Source organism: Stenella coeruleoalba (genome assembly GCF_951394435.1).
Source record: "Stenella coeruleoalba genome assembly, chromosome: 10".
Lineage (NCBI taxonomy): Eukaryota > Metazoa > Chordata > Mammalia > Artiodactyla > Delphinidae > Stenella > Stenella coeruleoalba.
Genome location: NC_137156.1, coordinates 54,529,608 through 54,549,736, shown reverse-complemented (window position 1 = coordinate 54,549,736; position 20,129 = coordinate 54,529,608). Strand labels below are relative to the sequence as shown.

General features: G+C 39.6%; 1 protein-coding gene across 8 annotated transcripts in view; it reads right to left on the bottom strand.

Moving 5' to 3' along the window:
- The window catches only part of ARPP21 (cAMP regulated phosphoprotein 21), a 1,021,360-nt gene that overhangs the window by 848,443 nt on the left and 152,788 nt on the right, over nt 1-20,129 (bottom strand). The window contains exon 2 of one of the 8 annotated variants that reach the window (XR_013830176.1): nt 15,430-15,635. The exons of the other annotated variants lie outside the window; for them this stretch is intronic. The gene's annotated coding sequence lies outside the window, so the exon portion shown is untranslated. The remainder of the gene's footprint in view (nt 1-15,429; nt 15,636-20,129) is intronic. 8 annotated transcript variants of the gene reach the window in all.

Sequence of the window (20,129 nt, the reverse complement as noted above, 5' to 3'; positions counted from 1 at the left end):
CAGACTCTAGGTCCAACTACCTCACTACAAAAAACTGTTTCGTTTCTTTTTATGCCTCAGTAATATCCCATTGTATATATGTGCCACATCTTCTTTATCTATTCATCTGTCGATGGACACTTACATTGCTTCCATGTTCTGGCTATTGTAAACAGAACTGCAATGAACATTGCGGTACATGACTCTTTTTAAATTATGGTTTTCTCCGGGTATATGCCCAGAATTGGGACTGCTGGGTTATATGGTAGTTCTACTTTTCATGTTTTAAGGAACCTCCGTACTGTTCTCCACAGTGGCTGTATCAATTTACATTCCCGCCAACAGTGCAAGAGAGTTCCCTTTTCTCCACACCCTCTCCAGCATTTATTGTTTGTGTTTTGATGATGGCCATTCTGCCTGGTGTGAGGTGACACCTCATTGTAGTTTTGGTTTGCATTTCTCTAATGATTAGTGATGTTGAGCATACTTTCATGGGTTTGTTGGCAATCTACATATCTTCTTTGGAGAAATGTCTGTTTAGGTTCTCTGCCCATCTTTGGATTGGTTTGTTTTTTTCATATTGACCTGCATGAGCTGCTTGGAAATTTGGGAGATTAATCCTTTGTCAGTTGCTTCATTTGCAAATAAATTCTCTCATTCTGAGGGCTGTCGTTTCATCTTCTTTATGCTTTCCTTTGCTGTACAAAAGCTTTTAAATTCCATTAGGTCACATTTATTTTTGTTTTTATTTCCATTTCTCTAGGAGGTGGGTCAAAAAGGATCTTCTGTGATTTATGTCATAGAGTGTTCTGACTATGCTTCCTCTAAGAGTTTTATAGTGTCTGGCCGTACATTTAGGTCTTTAATCTATTTTGAGCTTACTTTTGTGTATGGTGTTAGGGAGTGTTCTAATTTCATTCTTTTACATGTATCTGTCCAGTTTTCCCACACCACTTATTGAAGAGGCTGTCTTTTCTCCACTTCATATTCTTGCCTCCATTATCAAAAATAAGGTGACCATATGTGCATGGGTTTATCTCTGGGCTTTCTATCCTGTTCCATTGATCTGTATTTCTGGTTTTGTGCAAGTACCATACTGTCTTGATTACTGTAGCTTTGTAATAGAGTTGGAAGTGAGGGAGCCTGATTCCTCCAGCTCTGTTTTTCTTTCTCAAGATTCCTTTGGCTACCCGGGTTCTTTTGTGTTTCCATACAAATTGTGAAATACTTTGTTCTACTTCTGTGAAAAATGCCATTGGTAGTTTGATAGGGGATTGCATTGAATCTGTAGATTGCTTTGGGTAGTATAATCATTTTCACAATGTTGATTCTTCCAATCTAAGAACATGGTATATCTCTCCATCTGTTTGTATCATCTTTAATTTCTTTTATCAGTGTCTCATAGTTTTCTGCATACAGGTCTTTTGTCTCCTTAGGTAGGTTGATTCCTAGGTATTTTACTTTTTGCTGCAATGGTAAAGGAGAGTGTTTCCTTAATTTCTCTTTCAGATTTTTTATCATTAGTGTATAGGAATGCAAGAGATTTCTGTGCATTAATTTTGTATTCTGCTACTTTAACAAATTCATTGATTAGCTCTACTAGTTTTCTGGTAGAATCTTTGGATTCTCTGTGTATAGTATCATGTTATCTGCAAACAGTGACAGCTTTACTTCTTTTCCAATTTGGATTCCTTTTATTTCTTTTTCTACTCTAATCGCTGTCGGTTAAAACTTCCAAAACTGTGTTGAATAATAGTGGTGAGAGTGGACAACCTTGTCTTCTTCCTGATCTTAGAGGAAATGCTTTCAATTTTTCACCATTGAGAACTATGTTGGCTGTGGGTTTGTCATACGTGGCCTTTATTATGTTGAGGTAAGTTCCCTCTATGCCTACTTTCTGAAGGGGTTTTACCATAAATGTGTGTTGAATTTTGTCAAAAGGTTTATCTGCATCTGTTGAGATGATCATATGGTTTTTCTCCTTCAATTTGTTAATATGGTATATCACATTGATGGATTTGTGTATATTGAAGAATCCTTGCATTCCTGGGATAAACCCCAGTTGATCGTGGTGTATGATCCTTTTAACGTGCTGTTGGATTCTGTTTGCTAGTATTTTGATGAGGATTTTTGCATCTGTGTACATCAGTGATAGTGGCCTGTACTTTTCTTTCCTTGTGACATGTTTGTCTGGTTTTGGTATCAAGGTGATGATGGCTTTTTAGATTGAATTTGGGAATGTAGCTCCCTCTGCAAGTTTTTGGAAGAGTTTGAGAAGGATCGGAGTCAGCTCTTCTCCAAATTTTTGGTAGAATTCAACTGTGAAGCCATCTGGTTCTGGGCTTTTGTTTGTTTGAAGATTTTTAAACACAGTCTAAATTTCAGTGCTTGGGATTGGTCTGTTTATATTTTCTATTTCTTCCTGGTTCAGTCTCGGAAGGTTGTGCATTTCTAAGAATTTGTCCATTTCTTCCAGGTTGTCCATTTTATTGGCACATAGTTGCTTGTAGTAATCTCTCATGATCCTTTGTATTTCTGCAGTCTCAGTTGTTACTTCTCCTTTTTCATTTTTAATTCTATTGATTTGTGCCTTCTCCCTTTTTTTCTTGATGAGTCTGGATAATGGTTTATCAATTTTGTTTATCTTCTCAAAGAACCAGCTTTTAGTTTTATTGACCTTTGCTATTGTTTCCTTCATTTCTTTTTCATTTATTTCTGATCTGATCTTTACCATTTCTTTCCTTCTGCTAACTTTGTGGGTTTTTTGTTCTTCTTTCTCTAATTGCGTTAGGTGCAAGGTTAGGTTGTTTATTGAGATGTTTCTTGTTTCTTAAGGTAGGATTGTATTGCTATAAATTTCCCTCTTAGAACTGCTTTTTCTGCATCCTATAGGTTTTGGGCCATCGTGTTTTCATTGTCCTTTGTTTCTAGGTATGTTTTGATATCCTCTTTGATTTCTCCAGTGATCTCTTGGTTATTTAGTAGTGTATTGTTTAGCCTCCATGTGTTTCTATTTTTTACAGATTTTTTCCTGTAATTAATATCTAGTCTCATAGCATTGTGTTCGGAAAAGATACTTGATACGATTTCAATTTTCCTAAATTTACCAAGGCTTGATTTGTGACCCAAGATATTATCTCTCCTGGAGAATGTTCCATGAGAACTTGTGAAGAAAGTGTATTCTGTTGTTTTTGGATAGAATGTCCTATAAATATCAATTAAGTCCATCTTGTTTAATGTATCATTTAAAGTTTGTGTTTCCTTATTTATTTTCATTTTGGATGATCTGTCCATTGGTGAAAATGGGGTGTTAAAGTCCCCTACTATGATTGTGTTACTGTCCATTTCCCCTTTTATGGTTGTTAGCATTTGCCTTATGTATTGAGGTGCTGCTATGTTGGGTGCATAAATATGTATAATTGTTATATCTTCTTCTTGGATTGATCCCTTGATCATTATGTAGTGTCCTTCTGTGTCTCTTGTAACAGTCTTTATTTTAAAGTATATTTTGTCTGATATGAGAATTGCTACTCCAGCTTTCTTTTATTTCCATTTTCATGGAATGTCTTTTTCCATCCCCTCATTTTCAGTCTGTATGTGCCTCTAGGCCTGATGTGGGTCTCTTGTACACAGCAAATATACAGGTCTGGTTTTTGTATCCATTAAGCTAGTCTATGTCCTTTGGTTGGAGCATTTAATCCATTTACATTTAAGGGAATTATTGATATGTATGTTCCTATTACCATTTTCTTAATTTTTTTGAGTTTTTTATTGTAGGTCTTTTTCTTATCTTGTATTTCCTGCCTAGAGAAGTTCCTTTAGCATTTGTTGTAAATCTGGTCTGGTGGTGCTGAATTCTCTTAGCTTTTGCTTGTCTGTAAACGTTTCAATTTCCCCATCGAATCTGAATGAGATCACTGCTGGGTAGAGTAATCTTGGTGGTAGGTTTTTCCCTTTCATCACTTTAAATATATCCTGCCACTCCCTTCTGGCTTGTATAGTTCCTGTTGAACGATCAGCTGTTAACCTTATGGGGATTCCCTTGTACGGTATTTGTTGTTTTCCCTTGCTGCTTTGAATATTTTTCTTTGTACTTAGTTTTCATAGTTTGATTAATATGTGTCTTGGCGTGCTTCCCCTTGGATTTATCCTGTATGGGACTCTCTGCACTTCCTGGACTTGACTATTTCCTTTCCCATATTAGGGAAATTTTCAACTAAAATCTATTCAAATACTTTCTCAGTCCCTTTCTTTTCCTCTTCTTCTTCTGGGACCCCTATAATTCGAATGTTGCTGCATTTACTGTTGCCCCAGAGGTCTCAGAGACTGTCCTCAATTCTTTTCACTCTTTTTTCTTTATTTTGCTCTGCGGTAGATATTTCCACTACTTTATCTTCCAGGTCACTTATCCGTTCTTCTGTCTCAGTTATTCTGCTATTGATTCCTTTCAGAGAATTTTTAATTTCATTTACTGTGTTGTTCATCATTGTTTGCTTGCTCATTGGTTCTTCTAGGTCCTTGTTTCATGTTTCTTGTATTTACTCCATTCTATTTCCAAGATTGTGGATCATCTTTACTAGCATTAATCTGAATTCTTTTTCAGGTAAACTGCCTATTTGCTCTTCATTTGTTTGGTCTGGTTGGTTTTTACCTTGCTCCTTCATCTGCTGTGTATTTCTCTGTCTTCTCATTTTGCTTAACTTACTGTGTTTGGGATATCCTTTTTGCAGGCTGCAGATTTGTAGTTCCCGTTGTTTTTGGTGTCTTCTCCCAGTGCCTAAGGTTGGTTCAGTGGGTTGTGTAGGCTTTCTGGTGCAGGGGACTGGTGCCTGTGTTCTGGTGGATGAGACTGGATCTTTTCTTTCTGGTGGACAGGACCATGTCTGGTGGTGTATTTTCTGGTATCTGTGACCTATTATGATTTTAGGCAGCCACTCTGCTAACAGGTGGGGTTGTGTTCCTGTCTTGCTAGTTGTTTCATATAGGCAGTCCAGCACTATAGCTTGCTGGTCATTGAGTGAAGCTGGGGCTTAGCATTGAGATGGAGATCTCTGGGAGATCTTTCGCTGTTTGATATTATGTGGAGGTAGGAGGTCTCTGGTGGACCAATTTCCTGAACTCGGCTCTCCCACCTCAGAGGCACAGGCCTGACACCCAGCCAGAGCACGAAGACCCTGTCAGCCACACGGCTCAGAATAAAAGGGAGAAATAAATAAATTAATTAATTAAAGTCATTAAAATAAAAAATTATTAAAAATTAAAAAATTAAAAAGTAATAATAATTTTAAAAAAGGGAAAAAAAAGAAAGAAAGAAGAGAGCAACCAAACTGAAAAACAAATAAATCCAACAAAGGTAAGAAGCACTAAAACCTATACTAAAATAACATGGAAGATGCTGGAAGAGTAAGACGTGGAGATCACCTTCCTCCCCACAAGTACATCAGAAATACAGCTACATGTGGAACAACTCCTACATAACACCTACTGAATGCTGGCAGAAGACCTCAGACCTCCCAGAAGGCAAGAAACTCCACATGTACGTGGGTAGGGCAAAAGAAAAAAAAAAAATAGAGACAAAGAATAGGGAGGGGACCTGCACCAGTGGGAGGGAGTTGTGAAGGAGGAAAGGTTTCCACACGCTAAGAAGCCCCTTTGCAGGCGGAGACTGCGGGTGGCAGAGGGGGAATCGTCGGAGCCACGAAGGAGAGCACAGCAACAGAGGTGTGGCAGGCAAGGCGGAGAGATTCCCACACAGAGGATCACTGCCGACCAGCACTCCCCAGCCCGAGAGGCTTGTCTGCACACCCACCAGAGCGAGTGGGAGCTGGGAGCAGAGGCTCGGGCTTCAGAAATCAGATCACAGGGAGAGGACTGGGGTTGGCGGCATGAACACAGCCTGAAAGGAGCTAGTGCTCCACAGCTAGCTGAGAGGCAGTGCAGGAAAAAGTATGGAGCTGCCGAAGAGGCAAAAGACGTTTTCTTGCCTCTTTGTTTCCTGGTGCGCCAGGAGAGGGGTTTAAGAGTGCCACTTAAAGGAGCTCCAGAGACAGGCACGAGCCGTGGCTATCTGCACAGACCCCAGAGACAGTCATGAGATGCTAAGGCTGCTGCTGCAGCCACCAAGAAGCCTGTGTGCAAGCATTGGTCACTATCCACACCTCCCCTTCTGGGAGCCTGTGCAGCCTGCGACTGCCAGGGTCCCGAGATCCAGGGACAACTTCCCCAGGAGAACACACGGCACACCTCAGGCTGGTGCAAAGTCACGCTGGCCTCTGCCCCCGCAGACTCGCCCCTCACTCCGTACCCCTCCCTCCCCCCGTCTGAGTGAGCCAGAGCCACCTAATCAGCTGATCCTTTAAGCCCCTCCTGTCTAAGTGAAGAACAGACGCCCTCAGGCGACCTACATGCAGAGGCGTGTCCAAATCCAAAGCTGAACCCCAGCAGCTGTGCAAACAAAGAAGAGAAAGGGAAATCTCTCCCAGAAGCCTCAGGAGCAGCGGATTAAATCTCAACAATGAACTTGATGTATCCTGCATCTGTGGAATACCTGAAGAGACAACGAATCATCCCAAATTGAGGAGGTGGACTTTTGGAGCAACGATATATGTATTTTTTCCCCTTTTTCTCTTTTTGTGAGTGTGTATGTGTATGATTCTGTGTGTGATTTTGTCTGTGTAGCTTTGCTTTTACCATTTGTCCTAGGGTTGCGTCTGTCCATTTTTATTGTTGTTAGTGTTGTTTTTGTATCGTTTTTAGCACGTGTTATCATTGGTGGATTTGATTTTTCGTTTGGTTGCCCTCTTCTTTCTTCCTTTCTTTCTTTTTTATTACTTTTAAAGAAAATTTTTAAATAAAACAAGTTGCAGAATGAAACTATTAAAAAAAGAAATTTTTGTAAATAATTATTTTTTATTTTAATAACTTTATTTTATTTTCTTTTACTTTATTGTATATTATATTATTTTATTTTATCTTCTTCTTTCTTTACTTCTTTCTTTTATTCTGAGCCGTGTGGATGACAGGCTCTTGGTGCTCCAGTCAGGCATCAGGGCTGTGCCTCTGAGGTGGGAGAGCCAAGTTCAAGACACTGGTGCACAAGACTCCTCTCAGCTCCACATAGTATCAAATGGCGAAAATCTCCCAGAGATCTCTATCTCAACACTAAGACCTAGTTCCACTAAACGACCAGCAAGCTACAGTGTTGGACACACTATGCCAAACAGCTAGCAAGACAGGAACACAACCCCACCCATTAGCAGAGAGGCTGCCTAAAATCATAATATGGCCAGAGACACTCCAAAACACACCACCAGACATGGACCTGCCCACCAGAAAGACAAGATCCAGCCTCATCCACCAGAACACAGGCACTAGTCTCCTCCACCAGGAAGCCTACACAACCCACTGAACCAACTTTAGCCACTGGGGACAGACACCAAAAACAACAGGAACTGTGAACCTGAAGTCTGTGAAAAGGAGACATCAAACACAGTAAGTTAAGCAAATGAGAAGACAGAGAAACACACAGCACATTAAGCAGCAAGGCAAAACCCCACCAGACCTAACAAATGAAGAGGAAATAGGCAGTCTACCTGAAAAGGATTCAGAATAATGATAGTAAAGGTGACCCGAAAACTTGGAAATAGAATGGAAAAAATACAAGAAACATTTAACAAGGACCTAGAAGAACTAAAGAGCAAACAAACAATGGTGAACAACAAAATAAATGAAATTAAAAATTCTCTACAAGGGATCAATAGCAGAATAACTAAGGAAGAAGAGCAGGTAAGTGACCTGGAAGATAAAATAGTAGAAATAACTGCTGGAGAGCAGAATAAAGAAAAAAGAATGAAAAGAATTGAGGACAGTCTCAGAGACGTCTGGGACAACATTAAATGCACCAACATTCGAATTATAGGGGTCCCAAAAGAAGAAGAGAAAAAGAAAGGAACTGAGAAAATATTTGAAGAGATTATAGTTGAAAACTTCCCCAGTATGGGAAAGGAAACAGTCAATCAAGTCCAGGAAGCACAGAGAGACCCATACAGGATAAATCCAAGGAGAAACACAGCAAGACATATGTTAATCAAACTATCAAAAATTAAATACTAAGAAGAAATATTAAAAGCAGCAAGGGAAAAACAAGAAATACCATACAAGGGTATCACCATAAGGTTAACAGCTGATCATTCAGCAGAAACTCTACAAGCTAGAAGGGAGTGGCAAAACATATGTTAAGTTATGAAAGGGAAAAACCTACAACCAAGATTACTCTACCCAGCAGTGATCTCATTCAGATTCAATGGAGAATCTGAAACCTTTAAAGACAAGGAAAAGCTAAGAGAATTCAACACCACCAAACCAGCTCTACACCAAATGCTAAAGGAACTTCTCTAGGCAGGAAACACAAGAGAAGGAAAAGACCTACAATAACAAACCAAAACAATTAAGAAATTGTAATAGGAACATACATATTGATAATTACCTTAAATGTAAATGGATTAAATGCTCCAACTAAAAGACATAGACTGGCTGAATGGATACAAAAACCAGACCTGTATATTTGCTGTGTACAGGAGACCCATATCAGACCTAGAGACACATACAGACTGAAAGTGAGGGGATGGAAAAAGATATTCCATGCAAACGGAAATCAAAACAAAGCTGGAGTAGCAATTCTCATATCAGACAAAATATACTTTAAGACAAAGACTGTTACAAGAGACAAAGAAGGAAACTACATAATGATCAAGGGTTCGATCCAAGAAGAAGATATAACAATTGTACATATTTATGCATCCAACATAGGAGCACCTCAATACATATGCCAAATGCTAACAGCCATAAAAGGGGAAATCGATAGTAACACAATCATAGTAGGGGACTTTAACACCACACTTTCACCAATGGATAGATCATCCAAAATTAAAATAAATAAGAAAACACAACCTTTAAATATCAACCTTAATTGATATTTACAGGACATTCCATCCAAAAACAACAGAATACACATTTTTCTCAAGTTCTCATGCAACATTCTCCAGGAGAGATCATATCTTGGGTCACAAATCAACCCTTGGTAAATTTAAGAAAATTAAAGTCGTATCAAGTGTCCTTTCCGACCACAATGCCATGAGACTAGATATCAATTACAGAAAAAGTCTGTAAAAAATACAAACACATGGAGGCTAAACAGTACCCTACGTATTAACCAAGAGATCACTGAAGAAATCAAAGAGGAAATCAAAAAACACCTAGAAACAAATGACAAAGAAAACACAATGACCCAAAACCTATGGGATGCAGCAAAAGCAGTTCTAAGAGGAATGTTTATAGCAATACAATCCTACCTTAAGAAACAAGAAACATCTCAAATAAACAACCTAACCTTACAACTAAAGCAATTAGAGAAAGAAGAACAAAAAAACCCCAAAGTTAGCAGAAGGAAAGAAATGTTTACATCTGTATGTGTGCTTAAGTGCCTTTAAATTCTGCAATAAATGTTTACACCCTAACTAATTCCGCTAGGACTTGACATTTCTCTTTTTCCAAATTTGAAACTCATGCCAGGAGACTATGCATTCTTTCCCAAATATTTTTATTTTTGTCTTTTAAGAACGGCATATCAACCATCTTATACAGCAGAGAACAGAGGTCAACGTGTTTCACTGTGATCCTACTTGACATCCCCAAGAACTCACGTGTATATCTGGATTTAAAATGTGCTCCATAATACATTTTTATATTCTCTTTTCTCCAATAACCTGATTGCAAACTTAAATATTTAACTAAACCTAAAGAAAAAAAGACTTCAAAGTGCATAAAACCTCAACTTTTGATACATAAACTTTTACTCTCCTGCTTATGTGTCCCCCCCCGTTTTTATCATTTCCCTTCTAATACCTCTATCGCCCCATCTCTGGATTCTAGAATACTAATTTCATCAGGTCCATGGAATAATACTGTTATTCTCTCCCTACTCTGTGTATTATGTCTAAAGATCATCCATCAACAGTATCTTTCCCCTAAATGATGGTGAATACCACAGGCATGTGAAAATGGCAGAAAGAGCTGGATATTCTTCTGCAGTCTAAAAGGTACCCTTATCAGGTTGATTCCTCATGGACATCAGCAAGAGCAACAGCTCCTGGGAGTATTAGGCTTGGATAGCCAAAGGTCTGGGGAGGAAGCTAGCAACTGATAAAAAGGGAAAACATTACAAATACTATGCTAGGAATTCTCACATACAAATCTCATTTGACACCCATATTAACCAAATTTAATAATGGGCAAATAATGGTTCATAAAAACTGAATAGTTTGTTCATTGCAGAGCTATTGAAAGGCAGAATCAGAATTTAAGTCCACTATACTCAATAATGACAACTGCTAACTGCAATTTCTGCCAGTAGCTCTTATAGCTTCCCTAGCTGCCCTCACATCTTTGATCATCAGCTAGGATTCTCAGGATCTTGATGGCTCAATGCTTTTCATGGTGTCTATTTCAGTATCATGACTGGGGACAGCTCCCATTACTCAGACAAAGGATAAAGGGGATCCTTCAAGGGGCTTATATTAAAACTACCAGAGAGAGTTAAATTAGTGAAATCAAAACACTTTTATTCTATGTTTCCAAATGCATCTGCAACTCTGTCTTTATGTCCCTGACACAGGACCTAAAATCCAGATTTGTGGTTTCTTTTCCAGTACAAATAAGCATTGACTTTTTATTATCACCCACCAATACACCAGATATTGATTCTCTAGAGAGACACTTACCTATCCAAAAGCCTTGTCAAAGGACTTCACCTTTCCTCACATGTCTATCCATCTATCTAATCTGTGTCTCAGAAATCTACCACAGGTTATCCAAGTTTCAACAAATTTCAGAAGTGACAGAGTTAGACAATGAAAAAGCCTCTATGAGAAATAGCGTTTCCTTTCCTTCCAGATACTGAAGGAATTTAGTTTCCAGTATCAATTTTATCCTGCAGCTTTAATTAAGGCCCTTGTAGCCTATTGATCCATGCAGTATGAAGATTTGTCTTGGGGGCAGAAGAATCATGAGCTAAATAAACAATAGTAAGCAGGGTGTCAGGAGAATCAAAGAAAGACTCGAGCTTGATCCAATCGATGTGTTAAAGACAGAAACAGGAGCTTCAGGAGAGGAAGGATGAGCTTGCCAACTTCCCCAGTGCCCTTATTTTTGTGTGAACATTCCCGTCTGCTTGCCCTTCTGTCTTCATGTGTCAGTGACAGAGATGAGACACGGCTGGTCTTGAGAGTAGCATGGTTGGCCAGTAGCTTGAAGTCTTCCCCTGGGAAGTTCTTGGGGAAGCTTTCACAAATGGTCCTGATGATCAGGAATTGACATCCCTCACTCAAGGTTTTCTGGGACTGTCATTGCATGTTCACTGTACCACTAACACACCACGACCACCAGTGTTGTCTAAGGGAAAAGCAGGACTCCTAAGGAATTCTGTTCTCAATCTTAAAGGGATAGAGTAATCTTATGTGTGTTTGTTCGTGTAGCCTTACTGAATCAGGGTGACAGTAGGCATGCTATAGGTCCAGCAGAGGATCACCAGAAGGCCTGACTCATAAATCAAAAGATGTCTGAGTGATAACATCCAAGAGAGCCTCTGCCCAGATCACTGTGTCAAGGCCCTAAGAGATGTAGCCTTAAGGAGCGTCTACCCTTGAATAAGCACTTAGCCTTATGACATTATGCTATGGGCCATAAGCACTTATGTCAGAGTTGATATTGAGAAAATTTGCCCTTTGGGAAAGCACTACAGAAATCCCCTGAGGATGCAAAGGCCTCTGGTTTAGGGGAAAAAAAAAAAAAACTAGAACTGTACCTGAAGAACTGTTCATGTAATGAAGAAAAAAAGGAGAAGGAGGGTGGGGAGGGGGGAAAAAGAGGAGGAGTAGGGAGCTGGACCTATTTGTTGAGCATCTGCTAAAGACCAATCATGACTATAAATGGTTTTCCTGCATTAACTTATTTAACCCTCATAACAACCCTCTGAGTGAGTTATGTTTACAATTTCCATTTTTCAGATAAAACACTGAGACTTAGATTAAGTAATGGACCCAATGTCACCCAATTGAACTCAGCCTTTTAACTCTAAAGCCATTGCTCTTAACCACTATAAGTAAAGAAAAAAAGAAGAAAGAAGAGGAAGAGATGAAGGAGGAGGCAAACTTATACATTTCGAGTGCTTAATATATTTCAAGAGATTTTCATCTACATCAGAGCACTGTCAAAAGAATTCTGATATAAAATACTCACTTTGTGACCCTTTATGAAAAATGTTTATCAGCCACCAAAATAATGTGTATAAGAATGATACCTAAAAGTGTAGGACATGTAAACCTTTCCTGTTTCCACTTTCCAACATGTTAGGCAAGCTAAGTAAAAGCTCATAATTTCAGACAGAAATGCAAATATGGGGTATTTACACATTTTTTAAAAAAGCAAATCCCTTCTACACTCCCATACGAAACTGTGGAGCAGCTGAAATCACACTTTTGCTTGTGAAGCAGCAACTTGCAAAATTCGTATCTATGTTTGTCTCCATGTAGAGCCCAGGAAACCTGTCCCTACTCATGAATTCGTCTGGGATTGGAAGCCATGTGGGTGTCATGGGAATTCCAAACAAACTTTAGGATCAGACCAACAGGATTAACTTCCTAGCTCTGCTACTCCCTGGTTGTGCAAACTTCACCTCTTTGAGTCTGTTTCTCCCTCTACATACAAATTTCACCCACTTCTGAGCTCAAACTTAAATCTTCCATAGAGCTTGATTTTTGGCAGCTTCTGTATAGCCATAATTAATGATGAACAAGTTTGAAGCAGCAAATGCTGAGCATATGGGTATTCCAGAGACATATCAACATCATTATCAGGAAAAATGAGATGTCACTCAGGGTGTGCAGAGCAGTTTTCAGATCCGACCCAAATGAAAATTAATATCCCTCCCTTTGGTACATTATGGACCAAATATTATCTGCTCTAATAGCAACATGATAGGTAACGTGGTACACAATAAAAAATATAAATTGGGACATAGCTGCATGCCCTTTCTATATTTCTGAGATTGGACAATCCCATGTGCCTGGATTGGTGCTGGGTGCAAGGAAATGGACTAAAGAAATTTTACAAATTTGCCCAAATTTTCACTTTCTTCAAATAATTTTTAATTTCCAGCAATATATATATATTTTTGTAAAATACACCCTTGGGCAATCCAGCAATGTGTTTTAAATAAACACATTCACTAAGAGGTTTGTCACATGCTGAGTATCCAGCCAGATGGGGGTTTCTACATGCAGCTTCTATGTCCTCACACAAGAACACAGCACTGTAAAGCTTGTTCTGCATCTTCTTTCAAAATGCACCTGCCCTGAACACTCAGTTCCTAATGGAAAGGAAATTACCCTTGTTCATAACTTCCTGCTCACCAACCATCCCTCAAATGCTCTATCATTTTCCCCTCATTATACCTGGGTTTATAGATGCAGAGCCTGAGGTTCACTGAGATAAATAACTGGCCCAAGATCATAAGAGAAAGGAAAAAACTTCTGTTCGTGAGATGACAGGTCTTCAAGAATAGAATGAGTCCCTCATGGGAAGACTCAGACACCCATGACATGAAGTGGTAGGACAGAAGCGCCATTTGGGATTAAGAATTCTTACCTGGAGATCCTCAAAGCACAAGGTTCTACTTCTCTTTCTAGCAAAGTATCTGTGTCTGCCCAACACATCAGAATTTCTGATTCTCTTGGTGGTTGGAGGAGAGAGATGGGTTGGTCCAACAGGAGTTAACAGTGGGAAAAAGATGAAGTGAAAGCTCTCTGGACCACACAGCAAGGAGAGTTGGAAGGGATCCTGTACCTTGTGACCCCTTTGAAATCAGCTGTCAATCCAGAGAGAAAACAACAAATACTGTTTCTGTTTCTTACAAAAGTAACCACGGGGATAGGACCTGGAGAAGGAGACTGAGACTCTGGACTTTGGGTTAGGCTTTTGTCTATCTGTCTGTCTGTCCCATCACACAGTGGGCAATATACTATAACAATATATAAATGCTAGAGAATCAAACAAATGAAATATGAAGGAAAAAATTAATGCATGAATGAATGAATGAAAACTCTCCCAAAGCTATAACCAGCTATAACCAGCAAGTCAGATAATCCATAGACTTCTAGCTAAAACCAGGGAAGGTCTATAATGACAGTAATGAAACTTAAACTTCAGAAATCTTCACTAGCACAGGGCTCTTCCAAGGCCCTGGGAGGAGCTATAGTAATGTGTTCCCAAGATATTAAACTTTTGCAAAATTTGCAAAAGTAAGACGTTTAAACCACAATTGCTAGATAAAGAAGATGTGGTACATATATACAATGGAATATTACTCAGCCATAAAGAAGAATGAAATAATGCCATCTGCAGCAACATGGATAGACCTAGAGATTGTCATACTAAGTGAGGTAAGTCAGACGGAGAGAGACAAATATCATATGCTATTGCTTATATGTGGAATCTAAAAACATGGTATTGATACAAATGAATTTATTTACAAAACAGAAATAGAGTCACAGATGTAGAAAACAAATTTATGGTTACCACGGGGGAATAGTAGGGGGGAAGGATAAATTGGGAGATTGAGATTGACATATACACACTACTATATATAAAATAGATAACTAATAAGAACCTACTGTATAGCACAGGGAACTCTACTCAACACTCTGTAGTGACCTATATGGGAAAATAACCTAAAAAAGAGTGGATATATGTATATGTATAACTGATTCACTTTGCCATACACCTGAAACTAACACAGCATTATAAATCAACTATACTCCAATAAAAAATTTTTAAATAAAAATATAAATAAATAAATATTTTTTTAAAAAACCACAATTGCTTAAAACAGTCTCTGCTCTCTCAGGCAGGGTAACATTAGGGTGACCATCTTTACTTTTAAATCCAGTAAGGAAAGGCATATATTTTGTTTGGGTACAGTAGGACATAGTTATGTGGCTCTCAGCCCCTTCCATGTAAAATTATTGCTGTAAGAAGATGGGAAGAACTTTCAGGAATACTCTTGCTGTGCTGAACGTCATGACATGGGACTCGAGGTGGAAATGTGATACAAACACATCCCAAAGCTCTGGGCATCAGACGTATGCAGGCAATGAAGAAAAAAAATGTTTTAAAATGTGTGGAGTCAGAAGCTAGTCTGTGGAAACTTGTTCTAATTAACATACATGTAAATTTGTAACCGGAAGACTTTGTTCTAATCAATCCCAAGTCAAATTGTTCTCCTGCCATGAATATACTTGATGATGCATCTTAAATAGTTACAAATGCCTTCTTCATTGAATTCTTTATGCAAAATTGAATATAGCAAACCAAATCCCTGGGTTTGCAAGTACAAACCTGAAGCAGTACAGCAGATAGTGGATACAGCACTGTGTCAAGCTGCACGTCACATGTGTCCCAACGAATCAAATCAGATCTTAGCATATCTGATACATCAGACAAAGTCTGGTGATCCCAGGCCAAGAGGTACACAAGAAGGTCTCTGATTCCACAAATCCACCTGAAGAAACAAGTGTTCCAACGACAAACCACCTACACATTATCTGTTAAGTCAAGATATATAATGAGTTATTTGATTATATAATTATGGATCTCGGTACAATGTGGCAACAATTTTAATGTATTTATTTGTAACTATTTACACCTTAATTTCAGAATATTTTTGTAGATTTTATAGAATTATCTACACACATATTTAAATATATATATCTTAAAGATATGTATAAATAAATATATAATAGCAGTTAAAATTATTAACTGATAAAAGTTGGCAGGTAGTCAATAAAATCTATATTTTCTGGGCTTTATGTGATGTGGTGTATTTCAGCACTTTAACGTTATCGTTTGTATGATTTTTATACCTAATTTTGTATTTTAAAGGTTATTTGTTTTGAGAGACCTACAAACATGTGCACGCATACACACTACTTATATAAGCGTTCAGCCCTACAAAACCTAAACCCACCTCTGGGCTCAGAAGGGCGAGTTTTTTGTTTTTCTTGGCCGCATCATGTGGTTTGTGGGATCTTAGTTCCACAACCAGGGGTGGAACCCATGCCCCCTGTAGTGGAAGCGTGGTGTCCTAACCACTGGACCACCAGGGAGTTCTCAGGGGTGAGCTTTTTAGCAACAGTTCAAACTGAATTGTTTTTAATTTGAGGTTTTTTTTTTTTGCTCCTCCTGCCTTCAGCAGCAGAGGATTCAGAGCCTGTTTACAGCAAAAAGCACGGAGCATGCTGGGAACACTGGGGCTGGCCAGTGATGGAGCAGGCAGTGGGGAGTGGGTATGTGGTCCTTCTGATCCTTTCCTCCCCCTCCACCTGCTCCAGGGAATCCATGACTGAAAACACTCCAGATCCATGGAGCATTCCACCACAGCTGCGTTCCTGACTGGTCAGCTCTCCTCTTCCTGCTCTGTTCCATCCTCCCCAACAGATTTCTGTGCAGGCTTTTCCACACGTGCTGGTTCATGTCCTAGTAACAGATAATTCCTGGTAAAGGTCACTGGCCCAGGGTAGCATTTATTAGTAGCAGTTTTCCTTCACAGCTGGCAGAAGTCCTCCTGAACCCGGGGGAGGAAAACAGCCGCCAGAATGATTCAAGGGGACGTTGGGTGGGTATGTACAAAGTCACGCTCATGCACGTGCAAGCACGGCCATAAGTCTGACGTGCCTTTTTCACCAGCCAGCCTCGTAAAAATTCTCATAGCAAAGGAAAGAGTGAAAAGATAAAATCTCTCCTTCAACATTCCTCTCAAGTAGGTATATGCCCATGTCTCATTTTTCCTGCATGCTTCCATGTTCCCCAGCAAGTATGCACAGTTGAAGTTACTGACAGAGCCTCAACGGCAGACTCAACCTGCTGGATTAGGTCAACAGTATAACTGGTTTGGTTTTGATACTCAATATGTGGAAATTGCCAGTTAAATCAGCCGAAAATTGCATTACATGGTGGTTGGGTTGATAGACGCATAACAGCAACAGCATTCTTCTCTATAAGATAATTCAAGCTGGGCATACAGCCTCTTGCCAGCTCTTTGCTACTGGGTCACTTAAACCTGCCTTCTCTGGAGAAATACAGTTTGTCGTTGATGAATACACCACCTGAGGATACAATGCTAGACAGAAGTATAAAGGGAAACAAAGCACAGTACCCATCTTCAGAGTTTTGATCAGTGTTGGAAAAAACAGATAATTAGTAATTCCAAGACAGCGAGTTTCCAAATTGTGTGACATGGGAACTATAGAAGGAAGTAACCACATAGGGTCATCAGTGGTACTTCAGTGAGGAGGAAGCACAGGAAGTTTCTTAATGATGTGTGAAATTCACCAGACAGACAAGGGAGGAGGATGACAACACAGCAGGAGAAAAGGCACAGGATAAAAAGGTTCAGGGTATTCCAAGGTATGTAAGGAATCTGGCATGGCTAAGTTGCAGGGTGATGCCAGGAGATGCTGCTGAGGGGCTAGGCTGAGGTTCCCTCCTTCAGCACCCAGTGAGGGCATTACTTAAGGCACTTCCCATGTGCTCAACTCTTGAGTTTGACAACCAACAGCTACATTTCTCATTTTAAAAATATGAGAAAGTTAGTGCCCCCAACTTGCTGGGATTTTATTCCAGAAATTATTTCGTCTGGTTCAACTGATGATCCCTTTCAGCTCCACCTGGCAATATTTCCTTACTGAAACACCTCAAAGAATTGACTCAAGCTTCAATTAAATGAGGAAATTATAAGCACAGGCAAGGCAATCAGAGGGCAGCCCGGGTGATGTAAGGTGGGTAGGATTATTTCTCTAGACTGAGCTTCGAATTCAGAGTCAGTTAATTAACTCCAACAGAGTTTCAGCTTCTTTCTTCATCCAAATGTAATCTCCTCCCCACTAGTCAACAGAAACACAAGAAAACAAGATTTTTCAGAGGCGTAAAAGACATAGGGCATCTAGCACTAGGCGTGTGGGCAAACCTTGTGAGACCACAATTACAATTTCAGGCCTCAGCCACCACTGTCCTAGGTTGAACTGGGTAATTATTCCAGTATTGGAGTCACTCTGTGCTTCCCATAGCTGAGATTGCCAGCAAACCCAGGTAGGTATGTGGAGAGCACGTGTATAAAGGAGACATATTTTTGACAGATATATCTGAACCCAGGGATCCTAATGAGTGTTACTCCAAGGAAATAACTGCCATGAGAGTTTACTAAAAAATTACACTTAATCCAATGATGTTTGCATTGTTAACTGTGCTAACTTTGTCTTTTATTTCGTTGTTGACATGTGTTTCCATCTAGAGCCTGAGAATTCTATTGAATACCATCAGAAATGAAAATCTCCCATTCTCATCCTCCAAGTCTTAAGTCCTCAGGTGTTCTGAGTCCTTGAAGTCTTAACTGAGGGAGCAGTTTTGCCCCCCAGAAGATGTTTGGCACTATCTGGAGACATTTCTGGTTGTTACAACTTGTGAGGCTGTACTACAGGCATCTAGCAAGGCAAATGATACTGCTAAACATCCTAGAACACACAGGACAAGCAAAGAATTGATGAGTGAAGCAGCATGGGGATGAAACGACAGGCAAGTAAATACATGAGATGTGAAGGAGGCAAACCTGGCACAGTTCATCACCATGAATGTGGATGACAATGGAGAAGTACAGAACTACAGTCAGGCCTCTGACCTGAGTGATGAAGAAGAACGTTACATAATTCACCAAGAAAAGTAATTCAAGCAGAGATGCAGATGCAACCCACAGGTAGGGGGTGGAGAAGAAAGACAGCTGTTGATCCCCATTCTTATCTCATGACCTTTGAGTCTTAGCTCCAGAACCACACTTTCTAGCTGCTTGGTTCTCCCATGAACCTCTCAAACCAAGCTTATCAGTCATGGTCTGCTAACTGCTAAAGCAAATAACCTCCAAATCTCAATAGCTTAAGATTATGAGGTTTTTTTATCCCCTCGCTCATGTCACAGTCCAATGCAGGGCTGCTGGGGGAGAGAGGTCTCTGTTCTATACTCATTCAAGGATACAGATTCCTTCCATGTGGTAGCTTTACTATTCCCTGGGCTCAGTCTTCCGCTCCATCCATTGCATCTAGTAAGCTGATGAGGAGAAAGTGCATGGAAGATTGTACCTGGGGGATCGGGTCTGGAAATGGCACATTTCACTTCTAACAGAATTCTACTGACCTAAATTCAGTACCATAGTCCTTCCCAATGCAGGAGAGAATGAGAGAGATGGTCTTGCTGTGTGCAAGTAGAGAAAGAGATTTGCGGAATACATAGGATCCCATGCCACACTGAGCATTACCAAAGCAAAGCCCATTCTTATACTCCCTGCTTGGTAAATGATCTCTGAGCCAGGAGCCCTGAGATGGCTGTCTGTCCTCCAGCTCTGCCACTACATGCACAAGTCTGGTGGATTCTTTCTACTGGACATCTGTTGAATCTGTCTCTTCCCCTCCACCCATTTCAAAAAACCCGTTGGGTAGTCCATGCCCTACTTGGAACATTTCAGAAACTTCTCAACTTGTCTTCTGCTTACAGTCTTATCTCCATCTTCAGTATAGTTTTCACATAGCACAAAGTGAAGTTTCAAATAACCAAAGCAATTGTGAGACAGAACAAAGCTGGAGGCATCACACTTCTTGACTTCAAACTATACTATGAAGCTATAGTGATCTAACAGTATGATACTGGCATGAAAATAGACACATAGACCAATAAAACAGAATGGAAAGCCCAGAAATAAATCCTCAACTCTACAATTCAATTAATATTTGACAAGAGAGCCAAAAATAGTCAATGGGGAAAGAATAGTCTCTCCAATAAATGGTGATGGGAAAACATGACAGCCACATGCAGAAGAATGAAACTGGAACCGTATCTTCTCCCACGCACAAAAATTAACTCACAGTGGATTAAAGACTTAAACATAAGACCTGAAACTATAAAACTCCTAGAAGAAAAAATAGGGAAACCTTAACATTGGTCATGGCAACGATTTCTTGGGTATGACACCCAAAGCTCAAGCAACAGAAGCAAAA